This window comes from Apodemus sylvaticus, chromosome X (assembly GCF_947179515.1).
Source record: "Apodemus sylvaticus chromosome X, mApoSyl1.1, whole genome shotgun sequence".
In the NCBI taxonomy this organism is placed as follows: domain Eukaryota; kingdom Metazoa; phylum Chordata; class Mammalia; order Rodentia; family Muridae; genus Apodemus; species Apodemus sylvaticus.
In genome coordinates this window covers 118,274,234-118,281,759 of record NC_067495.1, presented here as the reverse complement: position 1 = coordinate 118,281,759, position 7,526 = coordinate 118,274,234, and the positions used below count along the sequence as shown (strand labels likewise).

General features: G+C 40.4%; 1 pseudogene; it reads left to right on the top strand.

The window, feature by feature from the left end:
- Positions 1 to 682: 682 nt before the first annotated feature.
- On the top strand, positions 683 to 2,367 carry LOC127674660 (uncharacterized; annotated as a pseudogene).
- The last annotated feature ends 5,159 nt before the right edge of the window (positions 2,368 to 7,526 follow it).

Below are 7,526 nucleotides of genomic sequence, written 5' to 3'. Positions count from 1 at the left end.
TTTATAGAAACTTTCAGAGATGATGTCTAGTAGGCTGATAGCAATATGTCCTGAGAGAGAGAGAGACTCTCTCTCTCTCTCTCTCTCTCTCTCTCTCTCTCTCTCTCTCTCTCTCCCCTCTCTCTCTTTCTCACTTTCTCTCTCCCTCTCAATCTTGCTCTCACTCTGTTCTCTGGCTCTCTAACACCCTAACTCTTTTATTCATGCTCTTTCTCATTCCATCCCTTCCCCAAGTCATCCCCATTCAATATGATGCTTTGTTCCATAGCACCACAATATCCTGCCTCACCACTTGCTCATAGCAATGGATCAAGGGGACCATATACTGAAATCATTTGCCAAAAGAAATGCTTCCCTTGTATGTGTCAGGTATTTTGTCACAGTAATGAAAGGACATAGGATCACAGATACTAAACTGAGTAAGACAACGGTCAAATTCTTGATTTGGGAAAGATAATTACTTGTTAGAGGTAAAACTACACCTAACAAGAGATGGAAAAAATAAAGACTAGGAGGCTACAATAAACATCTAGGACTTGAGGGGTTTTAGGGGTGTACACAAGAAATGGAAGACTGTTCCCTTCTCTGTAAGATATCAAAGTGGATCCAGTCCATGTCCACCTGCTAATGCAGGCCTCTTGCCCCTCCTCTGTTGGCTGTCCACACCTGCCATCAGTTCACCATGGATGATGATATTGCTGTGATTCTTGCTGACAACAGCTCCAGAATGCACAAAGCTGGCTTCACAGGTAACAAAGTTCCCCAGGCCATCTGTTCACCCATCATGGGCCACCCTAGGCACCAGGATGCGATGGTGGACTTGGGCCAGACGAACACCTGTGTGCATGATGAGGCTCAGAGCAAGAGAAGCATCCTGAACACGAAGTACCCCACTGATCATGGCATTATCACCAACTGGGACAATATGAAGAAGATCTGGCACAATACCTCTACACCAAGCTGTCTGTGGCTTTTGAGGAACACTCTGTGCTGCTCATGGAGCCCCACTGAACCTCAAGGTCAACTGTGAAAAGATTACCCAGATTATGTTTGAGACCTTCAGTACGCTAAATATACATAGCCATCCAGGCCAAGATCCAAGTCAGAAACTTGTATTTCTCAGCCTCCAGATTAGGATCACAGGTGAGCCTTCCAATTCTGGATTGTAGCTCATTCCAGATATAGTCAAGTTGACAACCAGGAATAGCCACTACACCTAACAAAAAGAAGATCAGGAGGGGAGGGTATAAAATGACATTTTAAATGATCTTATTATTTTTAATATTATATAAATGATTGTTTTATATTTTATGAGTTCTTTGAAGATTCACATGATATATTCGTGTCATATTTACCCTTGCCCTCCAATTTCTCTCATATCCCCTGTCTCTACCCACTCCTCCCACCAAACTTCAAGCTTTCACCTCCCTTTGAGTCGAGTTTGTGTTGACTACTCTTGGGAGTGGAATCTATTCCAGCACATGATCAGCCTACCATAAGTCCAATCATTAAAGGAAAATAAATCTTCCTCAGTCCACCATAAGTTACAAAATACCTCAGCTCAAGGGGGATTCTGTGTACACCTTCCTCCATGTTGTGATTTGTATCTGGCTTGAGCTTATGCAAGCTATCACAATCACTGTGAGATCACATGTCCAACTGCCCTGTATGTCTTGGGGGAAAAACAATTTCCTTGATGTGTGTCATCATTGCTGCCTCTTATAATCTCTCTGCTCCCACATCCATAATGGTCCCTGGGCCTTGTAGGAAAGAGCATGATGATGTATGCACCATTTAGGGTTCAACACTCCACAGTCTCCTATTCTCTGTATCTTGACCAGTTTGAGGTTTCTGTGTTAACTGCTACCTGTTGTAATAATATTCTTGAACTCAAATGTATATACAGAAATATCCAAAAAACAATAGTCTAGAAGTACTGGATACAATATAAACATTTATAAACAAGTCATATTTCAATTTCAAGTTTAATTATTTCTTATACATGGAGAGTTCCTTGAATATCAAAGATTTTTTGTTTTTAAGATGTTTTTTATTCCTTCACAATTTTATACATACATAATGTGCTTTGATAATATTCCCTCATTATTGTCTCTTATTCTCTTCCCAACCCTGCTGCATATCTCCTTCACAGAAAGCCCTCTTCTTGCTTTCATGTCTTTTCTTTGTGTATAACTCACTATATTTAATTAAAATTGAGAGTTCATTTTTAATTGTCACCCCTTTGGTACCTCTTCCAGAAACACTAAAACCAATGTCTCTAAATCTTGGGTGAATTTGTTTTCCTTTGGACACAATGCTTTATTAAGTCTGATCAGCTTTATTCAGATCATATTAAACGTTGCTTAGAGAGTTGATTTCTGAAACTTAACTAATAAATGCAAGTGTTTTGAATAACTGCAGAAAATATCTGTAATGAGAACTATATATAGATAATGCTGAAGTATACATTCACTGAACTATAAAGAATACAAGTATTTATTTCTATTGCTAATTCTTTCTCTCTTAATAACTGATAGCAATTATGTTCCAGTTAACCTGTTGTGTCCTATCAAGTTAACCCAACACTTAATTATCAATTTATCTTATGATTTTATATTTTATAGAATACATTTATTGATTATTTTGGAATTTCATATAATAAAACCCCAATCATATTCACTTCCCAGTCCTCCCAGGTCCACCCCAGACCATTCTGAGTCCTTCCCCCAGAAGAAGAAGAAGAAGAAGAAGAAGAAGAAGAAGAAGAAGAAGAAGAAGAAGAAGAAGAAGAAAGAAGAAGAAGAAGAAGGAGGAGGAGGAGGAGGAGGAGGAGGAGGAGGAGGAGGAGGAGGAGGAGGAGGAGGAGGAGGAGGAGGAGGAGGAGAAAGAGGACGAGGTGGATGAGGAGGAAGAGGAGGAGAAAGTACAATTTGTGTTGCCCATATATCCATATATTCACTGGAACAGGATCAAACTCCCAGTGACCAGCCCCTTAAAGAAACCTGAGTCCTGAAGGAAAGTCCATCTGAGACCACCCCACCTAAGGATCCAAACCCTATCACTATTGCCGATGCCAAGAAGCACTTGCTGAGAGGAGCCTGGTATGGCTGTTCTCTGAGGGATTCTGCCAGCATCTGACTAATACAGATGCAGATACTCACAGACAACCATTGGGCTGAGCCTGAGGACCCTCAGTGGATGGGTTAGGGGAAGGACTGAAGGAACTGAACAATATTGCAACCCCATAAGAAGAAGAACAATATCAACTAACCAGACCATTCAGAGCTCCCAGGGACTAAACTACCAACCAAAGAGTACACATGGAGGGACCCATGGCTCCAGCCACATATGTAGCAGAGGATGACCTTATCTGGCATTAATGGGAGGGGAGGTCCTTGGTCCTGAGGAGGCTCAATATCCCAGCATGAGAGGATGCTAGAACAGTGAAGTGGGAGTGGGTGAGTGGATGGAGGAGCACCCTCATAAAGACAAAGGGGAGGGGGAGGGGAAGGGGAGCTTGTGCAGGGGAAACTGGGAAGGGGATATCATTTGAAATGTAAATGAATAAAATGATTAATTTAAAAAAAAAAAAAAAGAAACCTGAGTCCCTGTAAAAGTAAACTTCACTGTTAAGGACTAAAGTTGTGTACTAATGACATGACTGTATTCCAGTCACAACTATTAAAGGTGTGTACTAAGGGTATGTCTGTATTACAGGCAGATCACAGACCTAAATTGTCTTTGGATGTGATCCCTTCCCAAAGTAGTCACAAGCTGAATTAAAATTTCTCTACAAATCCCCCACATGTACCCTCCAGATGCCATAAATTAAAGAGAGCTACACTTCATCATCCTTACATAATTTTCAAAAGTTCTCTTCAATGGCTTTCTGTCTAGGCTAGATTTGGGGGTGGTGAGGTTAACTTAAGGGACAGGGGTTGTCACAGAAGACTGCTATGCCTCACTTTATTCAAGACCAAAGCATATAGGATGGTGCTACCCACATTCTTGTGGGTTTTTCTTCCTTAGTAAAACATTTCTGGAAAGATCCTGACAGGCAGGTCTTAGAGGTGTATCTCCTAGGTGATTCTAAATCCATTGAAGTTGACAATAATGCTTAAAGTAAAGAATAAAGTAAATATGTATGAGAGTAGTCAACCATTTTCTCCATCTTCATGAAGACTCCAACACTCCTCTGATACTGCAAAATGAGGTAGTTCAATAAAATAGGATGCTAGGCATAGAAACTAGCAATATTCTAAATGATAACTAAACATAAGTTATAATGAGACTCCAGTAAACTTTTTCAAGAGCAATAGCTATTAGAGGGGAGATAAGAACCAGAAAGAAATGCAGCAACTAAAATATAAATATAGCAGTGGAAAGCAGGTTTGAAAACACACTCACTGTATATTTTTGGAAGTTCCACATATGTGCAGAAGACTGACATTGTTACTAGAGTTTGGATATGAACCAGTCTCCTATATTGTGAGTGTATTAAAGGCTTTAGTCTCCAGTTAGTGTTGGTATTAAGGTTATTGGATCATGAAAGGACCCTTGCTCAGTGTATTAATCCATTGATGACACCATAGCTGAAAGGACTCATATGAGATGGGAACTAGTGAGAGAAAGATAAGTTTCTAAATGTATGCCTTTAAAGAGTGTAACTCGTGAACCATCCATTGTTCTCATTTTCTATGCCTCTTTGCTGCAATAAAGTTGAGATACTGTTCTCCAGTATTCTGCCTCACATGATATATGGGTACAGAAGCAGTAGATTCTAATTACTATGAACTGAAATCTCTGACATGACCAGTCACACAAAAGAATCTTTCATTCCTTCTTTTAAATCATTTATACTGGGAATTTTGCAACAGTTACAGATTATTACATACAATTATTTTGGTAGCTATTCCTCATTGTCAGCTTGACTACATCTGGAATAGCCTATAATCCAGAAATGGAGGGCACACCTGTGATCCAGATCTTGGGGCTGGAGGACATAGGCTTCTTCTGACTTGAATCTTGACATGGAGGCATCCTGGCCATGAAAAACTTAGACCCAGGAAAGGTAGTACACACCTTTACTCCCAGGAGACTGAAGCAAGCAGATCTTTAATTTCAAGGTCACCCAGGGACAATGCATGTTATTGGTTGTAGATTTCTGTACTGGTCTCTGTCTATTACAGTGAGTTTTCCTTGATAGGGGTAAGGGTGAAGACTATACTTATCTGTAGCTATAAGGACAAATGTTTATAGATTGTTGCTAAGGATTGTGCTGTTTTGGTAAGTTAGTGGATGGAGATTCTCCTCCAATTACCATAATTTGACTAGCACTGAGTAGCTAGCTAGGTTTCCAGTACCAGGTATAGTATCAATCTTGTTAAGTGGGTCTTAAGTCCAATTATACAGCTATTAGTCACCAGCAATGGTTTGTGTGCCTCTAACTCTATACTTTTGGTCATTATGCTATGCTGGTCACTGATATGATTCACAGACATCACACCTGGGTGAGATTATTGGTTGCCTTCCTTCTTTGAAAGTTTTCATGGAACCTGTGGTACTGTGAAAGCTAGTCCTCAAGGAGGCATTCAGTCTGTCAGTTGATGTTTTGTATTATTGACGGTCTCCTTTGCCTTACAAGAAGCTTTGCAGTTTTATGAGGTTCCATTTGTCAGTTCTTGATCTTAGAGCATAAGCCACTGGTGTTCTGTTCAGGACATTTTCCCCTGTGCCCATGTGTTCAAGACTTTCCCCACTTGTGGATGCTAAGAAAGGCTTGCTGAAAGGAGCCTGATATAGCTGTCTCCTGAGAGACCCTGCCAGAGCCTGACAAATACGCAGGCAGATGGTCAGAGCTAACCATTGTATTGAACGTGGGTCCTCAAGGGAGGAGTTAGAAAAAGGACTGAAGGAGCTAAAGGGGTTTGCATCCCCTTAGGAAGAAAAACAATATCAACCAACCAAACCCCTCAGAGCCCCCAAGGCTAAGCCACCAACCAAAAAGTACACATGTCTCTAACTACATATGTAGCAGAGGATTACCTTGTCAGGTATCAATGGGAGGAGAGGTCCTTGGTCCTATGAAGGTTCGATAGCTACCCCAGTAAAGGGGAATCGAGGGCAGGGAGGTGGGAGGGGGCGGGTGTGTGGAGGAAAACCCTCATAGAAGAAGGGGGAGGAAGAAGAGATAGGGGGTTTCCTGGAGAGGGGGAAACCTTGTAAGGGGATAATACTTGAAAAGTAAATAAATTAAAATATATGAGTTAATTTTTAAAAAAGAAAGAAGAGCATGCATTCAGCTCAGTTGCAGCTTAAGAGCCTCTGGGCCTTGTGTCTGAAGTACATGGTGTTATAAGAGCCAAAGGATCACGGACTTAGCTGTGAGCTTGTTTTTCCTAGTAACATCAGAGGCTATTCCATTAATATCCCACCAAAGTGACCACCCAAATGTATTGAGAAAAGGACAACAATGAGCACAAGAAACTGAACTAGGAAAAGCCCATCAGGCCTCAACCTTACACAAAGTATTCTAGGCAACTGAGAAAAGCTGGAAGTAATAGAAGTGGCCCCTGGAAGAGAACACCAATCGGTAAGTCAGAGACAGTCACCTCTTAAAACATACATGCAGGTAACACTATATGGACTGAGCAGATTATATTTATGAATATCTAGGTGCACATATGCACACTCACACATACATGCAAGGACTGCGAATTAATGAAAAGAAGGGCTATGGATTTGAATGAGTGCAAGGAGAGGTATGTATGAATTTTTGGAAAAAAGAAATAGAAGAAAATTATGTCATTATAATATCAAAAGTAAAAGAAATATTTTTTTACAAAAAGAAGTAAGGTGTTGGCAAGAATGTGGTAACACAGGAGCTCTCAGATACTGTGGGTGGAAATATAACTGTATACATTTGGAGATGTCATCTGGTAAAATTGATGCATATGTACCTTATTATGAAACAATTTGATTCCCATATTTTTAATGGTATTCCTTACAATATTCTAAATGTTTAAGAGTAGAGTAAACAAACTGTCACATTGCTACATAAAGAAATATTATTTTCAATAAAAATAATTTTTTAAGTATACATAAAAACAATATGGACAATTCTGGAACACAGAGTGAGAAAAGACCTGTCAGAGAAAAACACACAGTGTGCTGGTTTGAATGAGAATGGCCCCCTGTAGGCTCATATATTTGAATACTTGGTCCTCAGATGGTGGAAGGATCAGGAGTTGTGGCCTCGCTGGAGGAGGCATGTCACTAGTTGTGGACTTTGGGGTTTCAAAAGAATTGTGCCATTTCTACCCTCCCCCCACACACACCTTCTACTGTGGATCAAAATGGAATCTCTAGGCTGTTCCTGCCATCATACCTTTGCTCTGCCACTATGGATTTTAACCCTGTGCACTGTAATCCCCCAATACTTTCTTCTGTAAAGGGCCTCTGTCAGGATGTAGTATCATGTAACCAAGACAACAATATGATACAGATCTTGTGAGGTGCACACAATA